Consider the following 26,206-nt stretch of genomic DNA (forward strand, 5'->3'; position numbering starts at 1 on the left):
TATATTTCATCTGAAGGCAAGCTCCTCGGCAGGCAAAAACTTGATCCAGAGGTGTCCTGGTCCAGTGGCTGTGCTCCCGTGTAGTATTTGTTTCTTCCTAGTCATTCCCTAGTGTAAAGAAATCCTGTTTGTCTTTTAAAAGCGCATCCCTGTTTCTCATTGTTGCACCTATCTCAGAAAAACGACCTCCACAAAAACGCCCATAACTTCTTCAAATTGTATGCTAGAAACGAAATTTAAACGTCTGCAAATCCCAATAGTTTTGCCAAAATATCACACGTGTAAAATAGCTTTTCATTTTCATAAGGATTTCAGTTGTGCATTACACGCTAGGTAGGCATTGACTTAGGTGAAGTGCCGGATTGAAATCACGTACAAAACACCAAGATCCCTACCCCACTGAGGTGTCTACCACCACAGAAGATGTCCACATAGTTAGGACAAGAGGCAAGCTGAAAATAATCTTGCTTCCTACCACAAACTAGTAATTAATTGAATGGCATCCATGAATATACCTTCAAGGGGACCAAGACCCATGTCACGAGTGGATAGCAACACAGATAAAGCTTTGCTCTCTTGCATGATTGCAGCCTGAATTGTGCAAGGTCGAAGCCTGTGTCATTGTCGAGTGTGCATTTCACCCTACCAAGGTTGATGAATCAAATTCCAGGAATCCAGCATGAAGTGCTCTATAAGAACAGAATAATATGTTTCACAAGTAAATGTAAATTCATTTTAGTGAGAAGATAAGGGAATTCAGAGATTTAGGAGATAATGTGCATCTGGGACAGGATCTTCAGTGTGAATCCTGGTTATACATTTCGAATGACTCAGTAAATTAGGCCTAAATAATTATGAATGAGAATAAAGCCTGCATATTTTAAAATTATCTTAACCCATCCTCAATAAATGAAAGATGGTATTACAGAAACCTTGCACCAGAGTACAAGTGCAATTAACACTGGACCAATAATTGGCTTTGCACCAAAAAAAAACATTTAAGTGAATTCATATACTCCAGAATACTTTCCGTTAACATAAGCAAGCCTGAATGCGTTAGTATTCTCTCGATGAAGCTAGCCATTGTTTTCAATTATTGCAGTCATCTTTTCCAAGTAGAAAGTAACAGCGCAGGAAATTTACCAAGGCGTCCCTTAGTTTAAGCATTGATAATATATAGACTCATAATAAGCTATTCAGGCAAGTGAATGCTCATTAACTACAACTCAAAGAACAACCAATTTAACAACATTCACTTCTAAATAGACCCCTAATTCATCACCTAATGCGCAGTTTATTCAACAGAACTCAAATGGCCCAGTTGTGTTAGTCCTGGAGGCAAAGATAAATAAGTGCCAACGTTGTTTAATTATAAATGTGCCTTCTGCATAGCTCTGCGCTCGTGCATGTATGACCTGCCAACGATGGACTAAACTGATCTTTTATCTAAGCACTCTGAAAATAGCATCACTTGCATATTCTGCATATGTCTAGCTGGCAATTATAATACTAGGATAATTAGTGGAAAACGCATTTTCTATGGTAGGGTTTGTCAGTCAACGGTATAGGATGTCCTCGATGTGTATGCATGAGAAGAATTTGCATAAACGCTCTTAGAATTAAAGTGTTTTGCATATTATTTGGCCATTCCGAACTCCCAAATGAAGTTGCTTTTCTGTTGGTAAACTAGCAGAGTCCCAATAATGTCAGTTACAAACATTGATAGCCACACAACACATGTGAAATAGGCTTACAGATGGGCTAGAGCTGAAACAAATATATTCAGTGAAAAAACGTTAGTTAAGACCAATTTATTGCACAAAATAAAACAATGAAATTCAACGGGTGTGTGACGTGATGACAATCTTAACTCAGTCTTGTCCCTCTCTCCCCAGAGATGTGAGACATGTCATTTTTTATTCCATTTTTCATCCATGGTTTGATCTCATGCATGTGCTGATGGGCGGAGCAACTGGGTGGACTCGGAGTTTAGTTTGCCGTCACTGCCCACACCCTTTCAATTCCATTGGTTTGTTGTGATACATCGGTCTATGATAAATCTTAACTGCAGTATTTTCCGTTGACTTTCAAGGATTTTATTATACTATATTTTATCCAGGAACTATAAGCCATATTGTTTGGTCATGGCCACTGCCCACTCTGAAAAAAAGAGAATAATAAGATCCTGGTCTGCTGGCCATTAGGTCCATTTTATGTGACAAGGAAAGAGAGCGGGAACCCCTCTTAGCCAGACTTCAAAGGCCTACCAGGGAGAAATCCAGAGCAAGTCCTACACCCAAGGAGGACAGGGCTGCTGAGCGGGCCCAAATTCCTGCCCCACCCACTTGTGCCAGTCTGCTTCTAAACAGTTCTCCTATGTCATATACCATACCTCTGACAAGAGGCTTGCCAGTTTTTTTTTTAATTTCTCCTACTGACATCCCGTTCCAAAGTGAAACCAGTAAAAGGCTTTGTATTGAAATCACTGTTCCAGGACTGTACGCCAACCCCAAGCAGACCACTTCCCGATCACCAATGTCCAGCCATGAGACTAGAGTCTACGATCCACACATGTCAGAGAGAAAACAGCAGAGAGAGAAGAAATGCAGATCCACTGCCAGGGATACCGTTCACAACTGCAATATTGCTGTGTCAAGCATGCACAACTGCTGCCAAAATCCCTACAACACAGGGAGAAAAGGTAGGGATTACAACCCCCACCAACCATGGAACTTACATTTCGGGCAGAAGGAAAAAAGCCCCAGGGCAGGAAATCAAACACTCGCCCTCCCGGGAAGTCGTTGTTCAGCAGTGAACCCACACAAGAGAAGGGGGCATGGCTTAGATCCCAATCTATAAACTTGACAACCTACAACACATCCTGTTTGAGGGAAAGCAGGGCCAGATTGGCCAGGGGCAAAGAGTAAAACCAAAGAGGCGTAGGGATATATATAAAAGAAAAGAACAGGAAGCAGGATGTGCAGATGTTCAGGGGAGGTCAAAGGAGGAGGATGTTAACGACCAAGAGTCCAGCAGGCGGGAGGAAGGAGTGGTGGAGTGTGGAGGTGATGTTTGGAAAAAAGTAGATTTTGGATAGTGAGTAAAAGTGGTACTGCAGTATGAGTTTGTGTTTTAGTGTGTCAAGTGGGTGTAGAACAGTTAGTGGAAGGAGTGACTGTAAAGCCAAGGGACCTTTAATACACACCAAATAAATATTTCCTGGAACTCTAGAGGGCACACAAGCTTCTTAAATGCTAGTAGCAAATTCCCCGATTTACTAAACTATGATTTGCTTTCTTACAGGAGGTATGGCTGATGGACACTCCTTCCCTAGATACCTACTCAATATTTCTCAAAAATGTAAATAAAGGTGTAAAAGGTTGCTCGTTTGGCGGCATTATGATTGGAATAAAAATACCATGGGTTTTACCTCAAAGGAATGGGTGTCCACTTCTGATAGTTTACTTGCTGTGAGTCTATCTTATCAACGTGAACATACAAATGAGGATGTTAAGATACTATTGATCCCAATCTATTGTAACCCCTTGCGTGCATTCTCTTTTTGATGCGTTGACCGATGTATCCCTGGACGACGAGAACTATTACTATCATAGTAAAAATGCATCATGTGCAACCGGTAGTTGTTGTCAAAATGTATGTGTGTGGGGGCTGCAAAACGTGAATGGGACTATCATAGGTGATATCCTCAGTCAGCCCACATGGAGGAGAGGGTCAATTGTTTCCACTATTTATTATGCCTTGTATTCATTGTCTTTTTAGCCATATCTATATTGATGATGAGAGTCCATCAATCCCTGATGAGTGATGTCATGTGTAATGTACTGAATTTGTAGAGCGCAGAGTAAGGCCCGAGGGCATCTAGGCGCTGGGGGGTTACACAAATGAGCTCACAAACCCAAGGTACTATTTAAAAATATGTGTTTTCAGGGTTTTCAAAAATGCAGGTAGCCTGCTGCCACCCACGAAGAGAGAGGCAAAGCATTACAGAGAGTGGGGACCAGGATTGAAAACGACTGCTCCCGAATCTGAATTTTCTGAAAGTGTGGAATTTTCAGCAGCAGTTGGGACTCTGAGGGCAGCCACCAAATGGGCTGATAGCGCTCTAATTTAGCTTGAAGATAGGCTGCACCCATTTTGTGAATAGCTTGACGAGTAATACATACCATCTTAAACTTGATACAATCTTTAACAGGCAGTCACTGAAGTTGCTTCAGAGGAACAGGCGGATGAATCTTGGAGCTTCTAAGGCCAATTACGCTGCAGAATTTTTGAGGCTCTGCAGGCGTTGAATTTTAAAAGCCAGTTGACCTACATAAATCCCATTGCAATAGTCGATTGATCCCATGATGATGAGGTGACCACCTTGACTGACAGTCGGCGGGTAGGAAAGGGACAATTTTAAGCTTGGCGAAGCCGGTGTTACCGACTGCAGTAATCTGTGCCGCTCTTGATCATGACAAAAGAAGCTTCACACCCAGACTCTTAACAAGATACTGGGTGCCAGCAGGGGCTAAGCAAGCCTGGCCATTACTCCACACACCAGCTGGCTTTCATTGTCTGAGAGCCGATTGCCCAAACCTTGGTCTTCATTCCATTTAACTTTAGCCAGTTGGCCGACATCCAGCTTCCAATTGCTGAAAGACAATCTCTAAGTTCGTATGGTGGCTCAGTTAGGGGTGAGTCAAGATGAAGCACAAGTTGTGTGTCATCAACAAATGTGTAGAAGTGGACCCTATATTCTGAGATAAGGTCCGCTAGAGGTCGTAGGTATAGAAAAAAAAGGCTAGAGGAAGGATCCGCTGGGGCATGCCACAGGAAATTGCAGAAGGTGCAGAGCAGCAGGAGCGGAAGGAAATAGTTTGGGAACGCTCGGCAAAAAAGGATGAAAACCAGGACAGATGGCTACTGGAGATCACAGCCTGATCAAGGTAGAAAAGGAAAATGTTGTGGTCCACTGTATTGAAGGACGCAGAGAGGTCAAGGAGAATCGACACTATGAGCTCCATCTTCCCCACCCCACTCCACAGCCGTGGTCCTGTAGCACTGCTAAATCATCCAAGAGCAAAACCACAACAGACTCCGTTCCCATCAGAGATCCAAAGCCCGATTGGAATGGATGCAGACAGCTGTTTCCAAGAAGCAGGAAAAATATGGGGTTATAGTCACTTCTATGAGCTTCATAAGCAGTGGGGGCAAAGATATGGGATAGTAGTTTCTCTCTGTTAATGAATCAAGGTGGTCTTTTTTCAAGAATGGGGTGACCAAAGCATGTTTCTGGGGGCAGGAATGATTCCGGATGAGAACGAGTAGCGAAGGGTTGCTGTAAATATGTGCATAACAATCTGGAGAGCCTGTAGAATGTTCAGGGGAACCGCACCAGTAGGAGATGATGATCTAAGCTGACTCAATGCCTCAAATACAATTACATTATCAATAGGTTTAAATTGATAGGTTTAATTTTACGTGTACTTATAATCCCTACATTCTGACCGAGGTTAGCATGATACTTGCTCTCATTGATAATTGACAGATGGATCAGACAAATCTTCTCAGAGAAGGAAGCACCAGTAGCGTCACATCAAGTCCGAGGGCTGGTGGAATTAACCTCTGGTGGGGGTGGGGGGGTTTAGAGGAGAGTTCCTTTGCAATCTTAAATAGTTCTCGTGCAGAACAGGCTGCAGAGGTGATGGAACTGGCATAAAACAGAGTTTGTGCTACTGTAATTGTCTTATGGTAGTGGGTCACTTCTAAACTATATGCATTTCTTAAATCTTGATCATAGTTAGAGCGCCACCTGTATTTAAGACAGCAAACGTCTTTCTTTACAGGTTCATAGGCTAGGGGTCAACCATGGAGCGGACGGTTTCAGGTAACCAAACCTGGTATAAATTTGAACATAGAAATCTGGTACGTTTGTAAGAGTATTAAATGAGGCGCCACCGGGTGTCTCAGTGTGGAAATTTGCAGCGATATCCGCACTAGAACTACAATTCCCTACTATGTTGGAGAGATTTTAAGTTGGAAATTCGCAGCAATTTATGCAACTACGCGATGGCATCATTACGTATTTACAGATGATGTCATTGCGGCACACACGCAAGTCCATATTTAAAACAGCCATTTTAGGCAGCAACGGACTGCGATAGCAATCGACTGATGTTTTCACTTGGAGAATGCGAATCTAGGGTGAGGTATTTATTTTAAAATCCCTTCAGCTATTTTTTGGATTGATTTAAAACAGACAGGTTTACACCTGAAACCCCCATTAGACCGACTTACAGGAAATGTATGGTTTTCCCTTATCCTAGATGTGGATATAAGGAGTTTCTTACTGCTTTGAGAAGGAAAGAATGGAGTACATTGGAGGCCTGTGTCGCCTGGACTTTCATCTTGATATCCGGATAGATGCACAGAGAGAACAGTGAACACTTCTAAAGTAAGTGTGTTGAAGGGGGTTTTATAGACTCATCTCATCTTGTCTTTAAGGGTTAACAATCTATATGGTCTATACAATAGCTAAGAACAGTGGTCTTGAACCAACACATTTAGTTCTCTTTTTTTCTCCGTTTTCTCCCAGTTTTTCAACTGAGAAGTATACCTATACCAATTCTTTGCCAGCCAAGTGACGGCATAGTAAGAGTATGGAATCACATCAACATAAATCCTTGCAGGTAAGAGGTTTCCCAAAGAGGAGAGAGTAGTCTCAATGGTTTAAAAAAGCAGTAGACTCTGTACAGTGTTTTTTTCTCTGTCGTAGAATAGAAAGAAGTTTTGGGGCGATATTCCCTAAGAAAAGGAAATCTCTACCATTTTGGTGTATTTCAGACTATGGATACTTTTCCTGCAGTTTCTAAGGTAAGAGTATAACATATCTAGTCCCCTATGAGGATCTGGGCTTTTGTGAAGGTCTATTGATAAGATCATAAACGTTAATAGGTAAATTCTAAAAGAGTGTCTTTAACCAATAGGGTCCGCATCATCAAACATATGTGGCAGTCAAGAAGTGATAATAGAGAAGATTTATCACCAGTAGAAGCACAAGAAACAATATACCCCTGATGAATGTCCTACATTTGTCTGAGTTCTTGGGACAGAAACTTGTGCAAGTTGGGTTTCAGAGAATAATAACAAGTTTCTGAAATAAGAGAAATAATTCCAGTGTGAAGTATCACACAAGAGTTTTTGATTTAGATAATAGACACACCAACCCACATTTTTGTATTCCTTGTGTTCTTTGATGCATATTTTGTATGTATTTTATCTAGTTTTACATATGATCATTTTATGAGTGTTAAAATTCTATATGTTTAATAAAATTTGTAATTTTCATGTATAAAATTCGATTTTTGGATATACCATCTGTCATTCACCCTTTGGTTCAGACACTTTTTAAATACATCATCTTTTTGTAGAAAATATATGTAATAAACACACAGCCATCAGGCCCGGATTCCAGAAACAAAACCAAGTACGGGCCTTTAGGACCTGGCATAATCTCTGGATTGCTCCCTGAAGACAGCAGGTCCTGTACTCCTGGAGATTGTCCCACCCTGATAAAGAGTTGGAAACAGCGCCTATGAACTGTAACTGCTGAGCTCGAGTCTAGCGAGGTATCTTCTTGCTGATGAGAAGGCAGTGTGCTAGCAGTAATTTGTATGTCCTATGGATGAACTAGGTATAAATGCAAGGGGAAACCAGCATGTTCACCCTATCGTCCAAGAAGGGATATACAGCAATCCATAGCTTGAGTAGAATCCCCACCACTGGAGCCAATGCTTTGGCGACAGCCTGGAGAGCAGAGAGAAGCCAAAAGGAAGCACTTTGAAATGGTGGTGCTTCTGCCCTACAGAAAATATGAAATATGAGGAGGGAGACACAGCTTGTAGATGTTTATTTGCCCGTTCATCGACTGCCCATTGCCATTCTAATTCCTATGGCCATTCGCAACCAGTTACAGCCCCTACCCGCACAATACACCTCCCTCATAAGAACTGTTTAAGCTTGCTTTAACCGAGCCTTACCATTAAACTTTGCCCTCATGCCTGCCAGTGTTTTTTCAAAGCAGTCTTCTTAGAGTTAATGACTTGATTGGCGCTGTAAACAGGCTACATGCTACCAGTGTCATAAAAATGTCTTAACCATGTATGCCTTCGGACACTAGATTTAAAAGCACTATGCTTGTCTTTCGCTGAAGTCCTTTTCAAAACAAGCATTTGCAAAGCCAACAGTTTTGGCTTGTGTATAAGTATTAGGCATTAGCCAGGCACTGCTATTAGATGCCCAGGTACTCGCACGATTTGGCATCTGCTACCATCAATGGCCAATTAACATCTGGCAAGTGTCTTTCCCCGGCCTACAGAAAAGCCAAAACTCTTGGCAACAGCATTGCTCGATTTTGTAATGCCGTATGTATGTCCCTTACCACTTTGGAAGTAAACTCAACTGCTGACATGCTTGACCGAGATTATTTCTATCTCTCCAGATTACTGTTAAACGTCTATTATATGCCAAAGAGGAAACACGCATCAGAGGTTATTATACATATTATGCAATTCTGTACAGCCAATTGTTGTTATTTTCACAAGTAGAATTACAGATAACTAAGACCTATAGGCTTAGTTAGCAATTTGATGGCAAAATAATAGTAAAACCGCTCAGCAATACTTGTGTGTAACATTACATCATAGTTTTGAATACCAGAGAAGCTGATTCTGCCCTTTTTACTTCGCAGTCGATCCATTCAGTACCTTACATTACGTGATAGTAACACCTACTGAATCTCTAAAATGCGTAATTCTTTAGGCACAAAGCACTGTATAACAATTTGACATTTAATGTTCCCTCTTCTAGGTAAGCATTCCTACATTTTGATGTATATCTGCATATCCATGAAAATGAAACCACACACGGCTGCTTATTTGCACAACAGCATTCATTCAGGTTACAGCATAAACAAATAACAGAACGCTGCGCCTGGCAAGCCACACAACACACTGTCTTGTGACTACACTCAGAAAGACCTCTTTCTAGATCTACTTACACATTAGACGACCTTTGCCCACTAAACCATCCCGCATTCACCCACTGTATTCTGATGAATAACCTCAAAATGAATATATAAAGAGCCAAATATGTTTACTGCCACACACACAGACCTACATATTGATATCAATTACTTAAGCACCTTTGCACATACATACAGACCTATTTAGACTTTGTTTGCTGAAAGATTGCAAGTCATTCCTGCAGGTGCAGTTGGATTATACGTTTTAAGAACAGGTTCCATGGGGAATAATCATTTTACATAAGATGAACAGTTCAACAACTTAAACTTCAAGAGTATGCAAATGTACACAGCAGACGGCACTGAACAGCTGTAGTCCCTTCCTCAGACAATGCTCTTGTGATTGATTTATTTACATCCTTTATTGTTGTTCATAACCCGCAAAGAACCTTACGTTCTAGTTGCCACCACCGTCCATCAAATGAGTTAGGCCACTTATTAAGACTTATGATGTTTTTCTTTCTAATTCTGATCGTCACTCGTATGCTGGATACTGCTCTGTTTGAGTGATTGTTCAAAGGTTATGTTGTGATGTGTTTAGATTTTGAGGTGGTCATGCGTATAGACTAACAAAAGGTATGCCCTTCCACTGTGAATCCATGCAGTTGTATTTTTGTAATCTTACAATGGTTCAAGGTAGATCGCAGTAATTTCTGCGAACGAGAGGAAATTGAACAATCTATGGAAAAAAGAAGTATATATCGAACACAATGAATTGGCACATAGGTTCTCTCTAGTAGAAAATTAAGTCAGAATCTACAGATTTAAAATGTATAAGCAAAGCTTCTTTGCACTCCAACCTTTACATTTCAGTCAATAAAAGACACTCTGGGCCTGTCAGAGTCGTCATCAAGGTTGGACTTATAGGCAGCCAGAGACAAGATGGACTGTAGCACTTGGGGGTTTTCGTGGCCTACCACCCCACGACCCCCACTTGTGCGTGGTTGATGTAGTGGTAACAACCCTGTGTCTGGCATGACAACACCATCCTCCGCCTCCATTGCGTCATCACCTGAAAAAGAGAGAGAAAAAAGGTCACTACACATGTCAGAAGCACACAACACACACACACACCGACAACAAACACATCAGGCAGACATGTGACACACAACATAGAACCTGGCATGCATGCTGGGTCAACTTTGAATTGCTTCTGTGATCAGACCTGTTGAAAGGTGGCAGTTTGCATGAAAGTGGGTCTATGCAGTGCAGAAAATGTGTACGCCACTCACTACCTACATGTACTAGGACTCCATGGTGTGTGTCAGGAAATGTGAAGGCAGTGCAAGGTCAAATTCAGGCATCACGTGCACTGTGCATTCAATGGGTAGCATATCTACAAGCCAAGCACCCCTCCACCCAAGTAAAAAAGCAGGGATGCCTAGCATGGTATCAAAAGGCTGACCATACACCTGTGTATTGACGGGCAGTGTTGACTGGCATCAACAGCTTAATGTGATTCAAGTGACAACACTGCAAACGATGATGGGACAGTAAGCAGGACACATGAAGAAAACTCTGGAGGCCGCCCACGTGTGAAGAAGACACTACAACAGTCGGACAGAGTCATTGGCCATTAAACAGGCTGAGGCCTGTGAGCCACATAGATTGTCAGACCCTAAACATGTGTGCAATGCAGTACTGAGCCACAGTTGACATGGGAAGGCTGATGAGATGCCATGCAATGTATGTCACCCAGGACTTGTATTACAGTGATCATCCAGTCAAGGACACATCGGGGCATGCGTGCAATGCACATGGAGTATGAATGGGCGCTCATGTCCCTGCGGGACATCTGACCTATGCACAGTACAAGTGAGATACCCTGCATCAAGTACAAAGGCTGTACCACACGGCATATGTCTGGCAGATTGTACGTTGGAAGTTAGCATGTACACAGGACGCATGAACAGGAAAGTACACATTGGCAAGATTGAAGCAGACCAGTGCAAAGGTGGAACTGGGGTGCAGAGTGGCGGAAGAGGGGCAAGGGAGCATGCCTACATGGAGTCCCTGCATGCAGGCAGAGGAGACATGCACGTCAGTCATGCAATGACATTGTGCCTGGGCTGAGAGGAAGGTCACCCCACGCCACATGCAGAAGGGCCAGTGAGCTGGAACATGGACCGGAGGGGCATACTTGTAACCAGCATGTCAGTAGGGTGCAATAGTGGTGATGCGGACAGTCCCCGTCTGCTCCACATGTCCACCATCCAGCAGTGCATACATACATCACGGAAGCATTGCATTACTTGCACATCATAACGATGTACACGTAACATGTAGTGGCAATCATGCACAACACATCCCACAAGTGAAACACACACGTTCTCAACAAACACGCATCAACACTCACTGGACTGGGCATCAAAGTCCAGCATCTCTCCCACTCCTTCGACCAATTCAGGTGGTATGAACTCCGCAACGAGTGCCTCATGCGGAATGAGCTCTTCCTCCTCTGGTGCAGGCCCACGGCCAGTCACCAGAGTCAAGTTGTAATTAGAGGCACGCTTAGCCTTAGCGCTGCGTTTGAGGTCATTCCAACGCTTTTTGCACTCTTGCGCCGTGCGCACCTCATGGCCGAATGAACTGACATGTTCCGCAACATGCTTCCAGTGGGTGTCACAGTGGGCAGCCGTAGTCTGACTATTGGCACCCACTACCATGTCACGGCTGTGGCCCCGCACGTAGTCCACGAGGAAGTCCAGTTCTTGCTTGCAGAAAGGATTCTTCCTCGACATGCAGGAGGTCGTGGCTGTGTGTGGGGGGTCCCAGCCTGTGCTGCAGGTGCAACCTTCCTCCTCTTGGACTTTGGCGCAGACCCTGGCTGGCTAATGCCGCCCTGACCAGTATGGCCAGTGGGTTCGGTGGATTGAGCCAAGGGAGTGGCAGGTGGAGGGTAGACCAAAGGCCTGACTTGTGTCAGTGGCATCTGGATGCCCTCTAATGGACCCTGCGCAGCAACATCCGCGGTGGCAGGGTCATTGACCACAACGGTCCTGGTTGGCAGACTCACAACTGGGATGTTGTTGGGTGCATCTGCCCCTGCACTTGCCAACACCCGGCTGTTCGGGGCAGCAGATGACATAACTGCCCCAGGGACACGTGTCTTGGTCAGAGCAGCCCTGCGTGCCCCTATGGTTTCCCTGCTGGCCTGTTGGAAATCTACCAAGGGCTCCTCAAGTGCCAACGCAGCCTGCGCTGGCAGACCCTGAGCCTGGGTGGCGGTGTCCACAGCTGCACCTGCAGCTACCACTACTTTTGGGCCCATGGCAGTCGATGGAACGGACTGCCGGGTCACACGGGCGCCAGTGCCAGATGCAGAAGCTGCATCCCCCGGAACCACAGGGGGTGGTGGCATGACTGCACCAACACATGGCACAACATTGTGCTCAAGTGGCACACCCCTGCCTCTTCCGCCTCTGTGGCCGCCCTGGACACCCTGGAGTCCCCCTACTCCCTGGTCACCATGGCCACGTCCCCGACCACGCCCGCCACGAGGAGTACGCCCAGCTGAGGCGCCCCTCACCTTTGGTGTCCTCCCAACCATGGCACAGATGTAGTGGTGCCGGCATAGATGGAGTAGTGCCAATGGGAGGTGTACACAACAATTGACCTGGGCAATTGGGGTGAAGGGGATGGGAAGCAAGATGTTAACAGCCCCCCTGCACCTGCAAGGCTGTATGTGACCCCGGTGATGTAGTGACGGGTCACGCAACACTCAGGCACCCCAAAACTGCAGTAAAACCGTGTACGCAACCCTGCAGCCTACGTGCGTGGAATCAACCTCCCGCAGTACGCGGTGGCTCCCAGTGACACGAATAACGCGTATGTGTGGGACACGCTGGCTACTATGACCTCGAAAATGGGTGCGATACATAGGGGCACCCGCAGTGGGAAAAATAGCGTGTGCGACTCTAGGTCTGACTAGCGCAATGCAGAAAAACACGCGTAGCCAATACCCCCACCAAAAGAAGAGATACGTCCTTGATAGCTGTGAAGTTGTGATGGCGCGCAAAACAGGAAGCAGCAACACATGTCGGTCTCCACGAAAGGCACGTACAGCGAACTGCTGCCCCTGCTCACCTTTAACCCGTGCTGAGGGAAACGCCAGCGCGTCACCTCACTTACGCGCATGGCCCTTTCCTCGGATTACACGCATTCCCACGCGGACTTGCTGATTTTCATGCGCGCACAAACACCTGTGCACGCCCGCGCGTCACGTCACAGACGCGCTTACGCTTGAAAGGTCTTCGGTCCAATGAAATCGCGTATGCGTGCAGACGCGCTTACGCGCTAAGGGCCTTTCCTCGAATTACACGCTGACGTGCAGAATTTTCACGTGCCAAATCACTCCGTATCAAGCTGGCCACGCGTAAGCACAGGGAAAACCACGCTCCTGCCCAAAAAGCCTAATTACTGCCACGCAGAGCCCCGAGCAGCCTCCCACGAGCCATCTGCTGCTGCCTGCCTGCCTGCTGCCACCGTGCCCTGCCATTTGGTGCCTGCACATCAGCCATCTGCAGGGGTCCAGTTGCTGTGTCCACCCCTGCTGGAACAGAAAACTCCCGACTGGGATACCATCGCTCCACAGCCCAGCCCCAGGACCCAGTTGCCCACTCACGCCTGCCTCGGGGGTCGCCATGTCGGGGCAAACACCATCCGAGACCACTGGTGACCCCCAGCCAGAGGGGCAGAGGGCCACCAGCTTCAGTCAGAAGGAAGTTGGTGTCCTGGTGGAGCATGTCCTGGGGCATTATGATGCCCTGTTCGGATCATCACGCGCTGACAAGGAAGGACAGGACAGGATCTGGACGGACATCGTGACTGCCATCAACGTGGAGGGGGTGGCAGTCCGACTATTCCATCATGTCAAGAAGCGCTGGGAGGACTTCAGGTCCAAGACCCTCAACAAGGCCCGGCGCCTCTTGAAGGCAGCGGATGCTAAGGGGCGCCGGGGCCACTTGTCGGAAGATCAGATGAGGGTCCTGGAACGCATATCCCCAGCGCTCCACGTCCAGGTCCTTGAGAGGCAGACCCCTCTGGAGTCGAGCGGTAAGTGGCCAAGCATTGCTGTGTGAGACAGGGCATGTTGCAGTGTGCTGGTTGTCTGATACTTGCCTGTATGTGTGACATAGGCCATGTACGCGTGTGTGTGTGCAGGGACATCATGCTCATGCATGTGAGACCAGTAATGTGTGAAGCACACGGTTGGTGTATGTGTTTAAATGCTACATGGGGAGCCCTATGCCGAATGGACAGATGAGAGCATGCCAGTCTCTGTTCCTGGACATGGGTGGGGGTGAGGGATGGGTGATGATGCCATGCACATATATGTTGTCCATGTCTGTGTGTCTGACCTGCGTGTCTGTGACTTGTGAATGCCATGGATGAATGACACATGTCTGTGTCAATGTTCAGATTCACTGATGCAGCCTAGTTATCCTTGCATCCACTGTGTCTGGGGTGTACGAGTCCAGATGGATGAAAGTACGGTGAAGTGTGTGAATGTTATAGGCATGACCCATGATGCATGTGAGTTCAAAAACAACATTGTTTGTTTCAAGAGTCCTTTGGACATGTTTGCTAATGTCCATAGCATGTGCCATGCCTGTTACTGCATGTGTTTTACCTGTACTGACCCATGTGTTGTGGAGGGACATGCTGGAAGTGATCTTTGACAGTGCTACTCATCTGTTGTTGCTTCCTGTCTAGGGGACCATTGTACAGTACCCTGATGCTTGTGTTCTATGTCTCCCTCTACACAGCGCAAAGTGGAGGGCGGAGACAGGGCTGTGGAGGAAAGCGGCGGGGATGCCCCCACGGCTGCAGCGGAAGGGGTGGGTGAGCCCCCACAGGGGCTTGCAATGGCGGAAGACGGGGTGGAGCCATCCAGGTTGGTGGTTTCCATAGAGGAGGAGGGGGCCGCTACTGAGCCGCACATGGGGCCTGGTGGGGGCATCCCTGCTGGTGTAAGTGGTGCAGTCCAGGGGCAGGGGCAGGAGCCAGCACAGGTCGCCGTGGAGGTGCCTGTGCATGTCACGGTCCCTGACACTGTGACTGCACCACCATGCACCAGCAGGGATGCCCCATCCCAGGCCTGTCCGCGGACGAGGGGACCCCTGGCCGTATGGAGAAGGTCCTGATTGGTGTCGCGTTGAGCACGGGTGTCATTCGTGATGAGGTGCGTGCATCCCAGGGGAAGCATGCACGTCATCACGAAGAGCACCGTGCCAACGTGGCCCAGTTGGGAGCAGTCATGGTCGGGGTTTCGTACACGTGTCAGGCACTCTGGCGACCCTCTCCTCCTCTGTGGAGGCTATGCGCCAGTCGTTCTCCATGCCGTCTTCCGGCCCAGATGCCACCAGGGCCCCCTGTGGACCTGCCCCGACCAATGCAGCCAACTCGATGGGGATCACATCCCGGCCACAGTCGGGAGTCGGAGGTCCAGCAGGGGTGGACACACCAGCAACTGGACCCCAGCAGATGGAGGATGTGACGGCATCATCGGGCAGGGCACGTGCACGACGGCGTCGGTGGATTCCATCAGCCTGGATGCCGTCGTGCTGGCACAGGCAGTTGGGTCGGAGGCAGCGGTAGGCTCGACGTGGGAGGCATCATGGCTCGGGGCCATCAACATCAGGAGGGCAGGCATCGGCAGGAGAACCCTGGAATGGGAGTGTGTTCCATGTGGGAGCGGTTGGGCCAGGAGATAGGTGCGAAGCGGCAGCGGGCAGAGGAGGAATGGCTCACAATGGTCAGGGCGGAAAACTCCATGCGGAGGGCGCTGAGGCGGGCTGAGTGCCTCAAGGGTATTCGCAGGGAGTTGGATCTGGACACTGCATTATCCCTGCGAGACCTCGGGGCCAGGGAACATGCCCGCCTCCAAGCCATTGAACAGGAGTTCGATGATGCCCTGGCCCATGACAACAACCAGTGAGCCGTTGGACTACCCCGCTGCCCTTGTAAAGAGTTATGTAGTTAGTGTTAGGTTTCCTTTACTTTTTTATTGATTTTGGACCTTTTGGACAATGGACCACATTTTTGTATATAGTTTTTTTATTAGGTAGTATTTTTAGATAGGTTTCATTTCTTCAGTTGGGATCATGGACCCTGGATTGTTTATCTTGTATATAGTTGACTGTTGGATTTTTTTTGGCTTTACCCATGAAGCAAATGGTTTTCGGTTTTGTTTTTCCCTAGGATGTACTTTTTTGAACTGTGACTTTGGACACCTTTCCTTTGGATTATGATTTGTGTTTTTTCATTATTTTACGGATTTTTTAATTCCCATTGTCGTTTGTTTATTTTTAATTCCATTTATGTTGCTTTTAATACATTTTTTTCATCAAACTTCAATGTATAGTATCATCTCATTGGTTTCATGCATATCATGATATGGGTTTTGACATTCAATTACACCCATTGTGTGTATGTGAGGGACATGTGTTCATTTACATACTTGACATTGGGGTTGTATCATGTAATTGGCATTTCTGAGTGGGTGGATGCAATACTTGGGTGGGTGTTTGGCATGTGGAGGCTGCCCATGAGGGCCAGGGATCTAGATTGTGATGGCGTGTTGGCTGGGGGACATGTGTCAGGGCCTGCTGGCAGGTGCCCCGCAATGCTGGGGGGGTGGGGTGCAGGGGGACATGAGTGGGACATGAGTGGGGGCCTGCTGGCAGGTGCCTTGCAATGCTGGGGTGTGGGGGTGCAGGGGGACATGAGTGGGACATGAGTGGGGGCCTGCTAGCAGGTGCCCCGCAATGCTGGGGGGTAGGGGTGCAGGGGGACATGAGTGGGACATGAGTGGGGGCCTTCTGGCAGGTGCCTCGCAATGCTGGGGGGTAGGGGTGCAGGGGGACATGAGTGGGACATGAGTGGGGGCCTGCTGGCAGGTGCCCCGCAATGCTGAGGGGTGGGGGTGCAGGGGGACATGAGTGGGAGCCTGCTGGCAGGTGCCTCACAATGCTGGGGGGTGGGGGTGCAGGGGGACATGAGTGGGACATGAGTGGGGGCCTGCTGGCAGGTGCCCCGCAATGCTGGGGGGTGGGGGTGCAGGGGGACATGAGTGGGACATGAGTGGGGGCCTGCTGGCAGGTGCCCCGCAAGGCTGGGGGGTGGGGGTGCAGGGGGACATGAGTGGGACATGAGTGGGGGCCTGCTGGCAGGTGCCCCGCAATGCTGGGGGGTGGGGGTGCAGGAGGACCCGAGTGGGACATGAGTGGGGGCCTGCTGGCAGGTGCCTCGCAATGCTGGGGGTTGGGGGTGCAAGAGGACATGAGTTGGTGATCAGTAGTGCAAGGAGACATGTGCCTTTGCTGGGGGGCATGCCCATGTTGGGTGGGCTGCCTGCGGGACATGACCAGGGATGCAGGGTAGTCCCCTGTGGTGTGGGCTGCGAGCAGGGGCCGTGGAGGGTGTACAGGGAACACCTGGGAGGACCCACACTGCCAAATCACGTGTGGGACTCCCCGGCACCACCGAAATACACGTACCCTGCTTAAATTGCATGTGAAACTTCCCGCGCACCCCAGTAATACATGTACCCTGCTGAAATCGCATGTAAAACTTCCCGCGCACCCCAGTGATACACGTACCCTGCTAAAATCGCGTGTGAAACTTCCTACGCACCCCAGTAATACACGTAACCCTGCTGAAATCGTGTGTGAAACTTCCCGCGCACCCCAGTAATACACGTACCCTGCTGAAATCGTGTGTGAAACTTCCCGCGCACCCCAGTAATACACGTACCTCGCTCGCACAGGGCCAATCGCGTGTGAAACTTCCTGCGCACCCAAAGTAATACACGTACCCAGCTGAAATCGCGTGTGAAACTTCCCGCGCACCCCAGTAATACGCGTACCCTGCTGAAATCGCGTGTGAAACTTCCCGCGCACCCCAGTAATACACGTACCCTGCTGAAATCGCGTGTGAAACTTCCCGCGCACCCCAGTAATACACGTACCCCGCTCGCACAGGGCCAATCGCGTGTGAAACTTCCCACGTACCCCAGTAATACACGTACCCCGCTTGCACAGGGCCAATCGCGTGCGTAACTTCCCGCGATCCACAGTGATACGCGTTCCCCACTTGCCGTGCTGGTACAGGGTTAGCGCAGCCCTTTGCGCTGGATTGGGGATTTTGATGACTTTTCCGTGTGCAAGGGACGTTCTTGGGGGCGTAACTGGCGCTGCTGCAGTGTCGCTGCACCACTGTGCGCCACGGCTGATTTTGGTGGCTGGAATCCATGAATACGCTGTGCGCGGAAATGTATTTTAGCGCATGCGGCTGGCGCAGGGATTCGCACACGCACACTGTGTGCCAGCCGCGTGCGCCACTTGTGCGCTAAATTCTATGAATTACCCCCCTAGAGTCTAGAGATATTCCACCTGGGACAATCATCAAAGTACATTTAGAAGCAGCCATAACAAAGGACGATAGAGTGATATTACACATAAGAGATGACTAATGCATTGAGTGGCGCTCTGTTCTCTGCATTGATCCAACACTGTTCTTGACTGATTTGACTGACAAACAGCTTTTTCAAGATAACGATGATGGAGAGATGATTTATGACATATGCATACTGTAAAGAATCCTGCAGATCTACCACTAAAAACCTACCTAGATTCTCCTCCCAGATGGCCAGAAGAGGGCAGATGCTTTCTAATTCCAATCCTGCGGGTGGTGTACTGCGGGAGGATCATGTGAGTGAAAACCAGGCCCGGGGAAGACATGGTATGGTTTCTTTGATGATAGTAAAATCTTTCCCAGAGGGATTATAGCCTCTTGTCATTAAGATGAATGTCAATCAGGGATTAAAAGCAAGCCGGTACAATCTAGGACAAAAATGTATAAAGATGTTAATGTTCCAGAACCTCTCTTTTGTATCCCCTAAACCATATATCCTCACCAATATCAAAGATATTGTAATAGGAACAATGGCCACGTGACCTTTTCTGTCTCTTCTGTCTCTAAGGGTTAAACGTTATAATTATTTTCTGAATAACATTTGGGGAAGAAAATCCGTTTGAACATCCTTTGAAAAATGAGGGAAAATACATTTCTCTAATTCCCTCAGGGACTGTGAAAAAGAAGAGGCCTAAAGAGGCAGGTAGGAGTCGAGGTCAGGCAGGCAAACCTAATTACTATAAACAAGGTTGGGCAATTAATCATAAGGGCCTGCCCCTGCACCTAATCCGCCCACCTGAGGGACATAAAAGGCAGCCTGGGAGAGAAGTGGGGGCTTTAGAAAAAAATGTGCAACAAACCTGACGAAATAGCCATGAAGGACATTCAAGTGTGTCCATCAGAAGAAAATTGGTAATGGTTCCAAGCTCATGACAACGCTTTAAATGAGCTTGTGACGCACCTTCACCATAATTCACACACAACTTAGTTTTCTATGATTTTACAATGAAAACAGCAGACGTGAACCTTCAGGAAGCTGTGTCAAATTACTATGTCTGATGAGTCTATAGTAAAGCCCATTGATTGCTTTCCGCTGGGGCATGCTTAGTTTTCAGCCTCCACTGTATGCTACTGTCAGCTAGCATCCAGCAGCCTGGGTGAAGAAATTTCACGCTTAAGCAATGCAGTGGAGGAGTGCAAGGTCTCCTGTGATGGTTATGGGTTTGTGATAGTGCAGGTAGGGAAGATTCAAGGCCATACACCAACTCCCACACCTCCCTAGAAAAAGTGGAAATTTTGAAAAAATGTCATGTTGTTTTGTAGATTATGGACACAAATAGAATAGAGTTAGTTTTGCCACACTTAAGGTAACTAGTTTTGCTGCACGTAAGGGAGCCTTAGGTTGCTGAAAACACAGACGATGCATAAAATAATGAAGCATGGCATGTATACTACAACAGGGAATATATTAAAACATTCGTTTTGTTGAGTTTTTTGTAACACTGAGCACGCTTATCGCTATTTTGAAAAAAGTCCCCTATTTGAGGCTGTACAGTTTATTTGTTTTAATAAAAGCTTTCCTTTTCACTACTGCTTCAAAAGTACCAGATATTCAGAGCCAGGGAAGAAGGGAGCAGAGGATGGTGTTAGCTCAAGCTGTGAGAACCGGCTGTTTCCAGAACTCTAAATTAGATATGCAACTATTATTTTCATTCCAGACGATAACTACATAAATACACCAAGATTTGATCACCATGTGCACGAGGATTCATGTAGTAACATTACCAAAGATACAAAGTTAATCTGCACACACAGCGCCCCCAATGACAAGTTAGTGCCATCGCACCCATGGTAGAATGCATTGGTGAAACCAATAAATACTAGGCATTATTTTCAGCACAGAGGGCCCCCACCATGTTTCATCTAAACAAGCTACTCATCCCATGACCCAATTAGAAAATATTGCACCTGCGTTAGCAACATGTATCGAGACAAGAGTTGCAAAAAGAGTTATTGAAGGTTAGGGAATGGTGTGGGATCACTGGAGCCAAAGCTTGGGAAGGGAGTATGTCTTGTTTCTTGAAGCCCAGGTTTGATCTCTCTGTTCAAATCAATTGCGAACTGTGTTGTCTCGGTGGGATGCAACATTCGAGGCCATCCTAAGAAATGCCAACCAATGGTATAAAAACTTCTGAGCACTGTCAGCATAAGACCTGCTAACCAATGAAATAGTGAGTTATTACGTTAATGGTAATGCCGTTAAGTTAATGGGTTGGACTTGTGTGGTTCTGAAGATAGTGGATTAGCCAATGGTAGATTCCAATGTATATGGTTTTATAGGGTCCTGCTAAGAGTAGCCAATTACTATGCTACAATTGTATTAAATGGTATTCTTTGTCATTACGGTAATCCTGCAGTTTTCTGCTTTATCACCCTTGGCTTTATGGGGGAGTTTTGACTTTTTCTTGTTTGCTACCGGCCATTACCTTTGCAAAATAAAGTAAATAAAGCAGTTTTTTCCGTTCACTTGGTGCACTCTATTACTTCACTGGATTTATTTTGGTGGCACCAATACTGGTTGAAAGGCCCCAGATTTACCTTTGCTGGAAGTAAAGAGTGTTGCTGAATGGCAGGGCACAGAAGACAGGGAGTGAACACAATGAGCAGCACAATGGGCCTCATTCAAAGTGTGCCGGTAGGGAAACAATAATGCCGGTAAACTTACTGGCACTGTTGTTTCCGGAACAGAACACTACAACTCTGCGGGCGGGTGCCATACCGCCCGGCAGGTCAGACCTGCCAGGCGGGATGACACCCGCCTGCAGAGTTTGAGGAAGCACCGGCATCGTTATTAATGGTTCCAGTGCTTCTGTGTTCCCCACTCCAATAGAGTTCTATGGGACAGTATTGGAATGGGGATTCACAATTCACTGGTGCCTGAGTTTCCGGGTCACCGGGTTGTAATTCCCTGGTGGCACTGGGAAGTCAGACGCTGGTAATCAGCGCTACTCCTTTTAGATCTCTCAGCCGAATTCGACCTCATGGACCATAAAGTTCTATGCGGACACTTGGACTCGGCGGCCCACTTCTCTACAGAGGCCATCAAATGGATTGAATCATTCCTGAGCGATAGAACTATGAGGGTCTTCTCCCCGTCAGCAGAAGCGGACCCTATTCCAATCATGTGTGGCGTCCCCCAGGGCTTCTGTGTCTCACCTACATTATACAACATATTTACCAAGCCCCTATTTGATGATTTGACCTTCTGGGTATCACCTACACCAACTATGCAGATGATACTCAGATTCTCCTCCCACTTTCAGGGGATTATCACGAGGATTTGGCATTGGTAAATAGAGTGCATCTCATCATCCAGGCATTGATGGCTACCCACAGTCTTTGCCTGAATGCTGACAAGACTGAGCCCCTTATCCTGGGCACCCACTCGAACCTAAAGAAACTAGCACAGGAGTACTCTTCCTTCACTATTGATGGGAACCTTATCAAGGTGGCCAAGGAGGTAAAGACCCTTGGCTTCTACCTTGACTCTACACTCTCCTTCGACAAACAGGTGAAATCAATGGCCTCGGCCACCGCTTGTACCTGCAAGCTCATTAGGACAGGCAAACCCTTTCTATCGAATGATAACTGTATGATACTAGCCAGAGCCCTGATTCTGTTGAGGCTAGATTACTGTAACACCCTTTACTTTGGCGCCAATAATTCAATCAATCTTAGGATTCAAATCCTCCAAAATAATGCCTTAAGAGCCGCACTGGGCGTCCCCAGAAGATCACATATTTCAGTAACCAGGCGCCAAAACAACTGGCTCTCGATTCAAAACAAAATTCTCCTAAAAAGTGCCTCCCTGACCCATAAAGCACTCAACAATGCTGCCCCCAGTTATCTCACGGATAGACTCCAGAGAAGAATCTCTAGCAGACCCTTGAGACTCAGCAACAGGAACTGCCTCATCATCCCTAGATTTAGACTCACTAAAGTAGATGGCAACAGCTTCCCTTTGAAAGCTGACAAACTTTGGAATTCTCTGCCACACCCACTTAGGGAAGACCAACCATACTTGACTTTTAGAGGAAATTACATAAACTTGCTCAAATCTACCGACCGGTAGGCCGGGCCACCCACTTCAAGGTAGACTGTATGTATAGTTAGTCAAATATCTGCTATATATAGATGTCACTGTGTTTATAGTTTGATCTTTTGCTGTATCCTTGTTTATAGTGTACATTACTGCTAAACCTGTAATTATTTTGTATTCTTGCCTATGTGTTGTAACAAATATTTTAAGCTTTGCATCTTTTGTAATCTGCTGCACCCTTATACCCTTGGGTTTGGTGCGCAATAAAAGTGAATAAACAAACAAATCCTTATGGGTCGGGCGGCAAACTGCTGGTATCCCCGGCACGGTTGCTGCCAGACCCGTAATGAGGCCCAATGTCCACAAGATTGTGAACTGATTGCAGCATCTGTAATACACTCTGTGGTAGGAAGATCTGCATGAGATTGTGAGGCAAATGTCACTACGCTGAGAAATAAGAGCAGAGCAGCAACACGACTGGTGTTGCTAGGGAAAACGGCAACAGCATCATCCGTACACAGAGTCAGACACAACCTCACTGTTCGCTTCTTCCCTTATCTACTGTTGCTTTCTGCCTGGCATCTGCTCTTCATATCAGAAAGCTGCATGATCATCATTATAGACCTAAATAAAGAACTGTAGAATGTGCTTGGCCAATTAGGAACTTAGTTTGTATGCAGATTGACAGTATGACCAGAGGGTACTATAGGCAACAATAATAGCACAATTTCAATATAATGCCGAAGAAAAGGGCAACCCACATCAGAGTTCCAAGCAGCATTGAAACAAACCAAGCTCTTTAAAGCACCATTCAGGAAAGGTCTTCCCAACTTAAAAAGTTCCAAATGGCTGCTGGTGTAACATATCTTTCTCCATGATGTACTCATTATGCATGACAGAGGAACTGATTGACAGCAGCACCCCTCTGTAATATTTCACTTCACAACCCAAGCAGTGAGCAAAACTCAATCTAGACGGACCTAAAAATAATTTAAAAAAAAACATTCTCCAAAGGACTATTTGCTTGTGTGATTCCTTGAGATTATGGACCATATCTGATTAAATGCTAGATGATCTTGTGTACCTTAATCACACTAACCCTAAATACAAACAAACAGTTGATTGTAACTTCATGGGTGCACTTAGTTGGGATTTTGCTGAAATAAACATCTCCTTTTGAAACGTTTGGACAATTTACACAGTGAAACAGACTATGGAAATGAACATGTTAGTATAAATCCAAACAAAACTTCATGCCAAGTGACAACTACACTGATATCAAATCGCACATCGAGGAATAGGTTCATTTATATTATTTGTTATGTGTGAACATGCTTTATTATACATACAAAATAAAACCTAAATATTGTTGTGTCTTAAATGTGACAAAGAAGACTTCATGCAACATTGTTTTTATGAAACTATAGCCAGTGTCCTTGAATTAAACTAAGACTAGATGAATGACCGGGCATTCATTAATTTGTCACTTATCATGATGGTGGATGATTAAAATGGTGGTTGAACAATAAATGGAGTAGATGTGCATACTAAAGCAATGTTTTGTGGCATAGAAAGGACTATATTAAGACTCAAAATTCGACCAATTCCTGGTCTTTCATTTATAACAGACTTGAATTAACACTTGTTTTGATGGATGATGAGGAAAATGATCAAGGTCAGGATACGAGTTTAGTCACCGGCAGATATCTGGAAATATACATTAGTCTTTGACATTGAAACCACTGGGACACAATAATGTATTTGCACCTGGTAATGTTAACACTCTACCTAGCATAAAGATGAAACCATTAATTAGGCAATCCTTAGAGTTATGTGCAACATATTTTAATATCCCATTTAGCAAAAACAGATGGCTGGTAAATGATAAACCCTGTGGGGAAATTTCAGATGTAGTTCTTTTTAGAACAATGGCAGTTCGCCTCCATTTTAAAATCCTATACTCAGATTACATACTTTTACATATTTTCCTTTAACTTTGTTTATAATATAAAGTTCTCAAATATATATTTGAAACAGGCACAACAAACAAACTATACTCTGGAATATATATCTAGATTTATTAATCAAACGATCATACATCCACCTTGAAGCCACAACAATTTAAAATTGCAGCACAAAATACAGATGTTTCCCAAAAAGCGTTTTCTTCCATATTCATACTAAAAGTTATACTAAAATACATAGTTTAATAAATATAATTGTGGCACAGTTTGGGGATGAATCTCCTAATGATACTCCAAGTTCATGGACAATGTAAGCTAGAGGGACATCCTTCTTGGGTGTGCATTAGTGAAAGAAACCAATCACAGAAACCCTTCCAACCAACATTATAGTGGAATATGATGGTAATGTGGGCAGAGTTGTCCAAGTAATTAAAGTTCTAACACTTAGAGGAATGAATTTCTAAATGTATTTCTAGTCAGTCTGAAATATTTGGCTAAGGTATAGAAACTAAACTGCAGACAAGGAGCTTAGCCACTGGATGCAGGAGTACTTTCCACAGCGAGCCAGATGGGATTAGAGCTTTGGCAAACGTGTTACCTGGATTCAAAGAGCTAAGTAGAACAACCTGCTGTCCATTGCCTTCTGAAAATTAATAGGACAGTGCAAGCCACAGGCATCCTGTGACATCCCTCCAGGTAGTGAATTCCGGTTTACGAGGTGTATTAAAAACCAAAATGTAAGTGAACACATGCCCCAATGGGCCTGTAAATAATAAATACATTAGCAATATAATAATCCTAGAAAGGAGTCCATTTACCTCTTCAGATAAAATTAAATATGAATTTCCTGGACCTGTTGTAAAAAATGAAAGGTGCCCTGGAATCTAATTTCTTGCTGCAGTTGAGTGCAGACAATTAGGAAAGGGATTAAAATACCTGATACTCTGTAACAGCCTTAGTCACTAACTGTCCAAAATGTATATATTAGGAAGTGTGTAAGATATTGGTGGATCTGTTAAGAAAGTCCAATTTTGGAACTTACCATTTAAAGTAATTCCTTTTCTACTAACCCTCCTTGAAATGAAAATAAAATCAATTTTGAATGTCCATTTCATTTTTTCACCAACATGAAAACAAAATAATGTTCGATATTCTCTGTTCATATGCTCTGAATAGTTCTACTTAATTCAATACAAATATCCTTAGAGGTATTGTTTCACTCACAACCCAGAGGGATGTGTCAAATTCCTCAAATTAATTTTTGGAATTATATGTAACATTAATTGGAAAATCCAATTATTCAAGTCTGAATCTCAATATAAAAATGAAGATTTCACTGATTAGAATGTACTCTTTAAATCAGAAAAATTGGTATAACGTCCTTTCACCGACGGTCATAATTTGGGGTGTGATAAAAAATAACATTTTTTTGCTGCTGTCAAATATCACATCTTTTAGTGAAATGTAAATGAAATATCTGTGCATATTATGTAGAAGAGCCGTTCCCATTTGTTTATATATGTACAAACATTTGTGAGACTATCAAAACCAATTAGATGCACTTTAACAAAATGGATTAGTGAGACACGTGTAGGCAGGCTGCAATTTCCATTTGTTTTTCATTGCAGTATGAATTCATTG

General features: G+C 45.6%; 1 protein-coding gene across 2 annotated transcripts in view; it reads right to left on the reverse strand.

Annotated features, from left to right (window-relative positions):
- The window catches only part of TUSC3 (tumor suppressor candidate 3), a 1,343,405-nt gene that overhangs the window by 652,463 nt on the left and 664,736 nt on the right, over positions 1-26,206 (reverse strand). The window lies entirely within an intron of this gene.

Source organism: Ambystoma mexicanum, chromosome 6q (assembly GCF_040938575.1).
Source record: "Ambystoma mexicanum isolate Mex_15411 chromosome 6q, UKY_AmexF1_1, whole genome shotgun sequence".
Classification (NCBI taxonomy): domain Eukaryota; kingdom Metazoa; phylum Chordata; class Amphibia; order Caudata; family Ambystomatidae; genus Ambystoma; species Ambystoma mexicanum.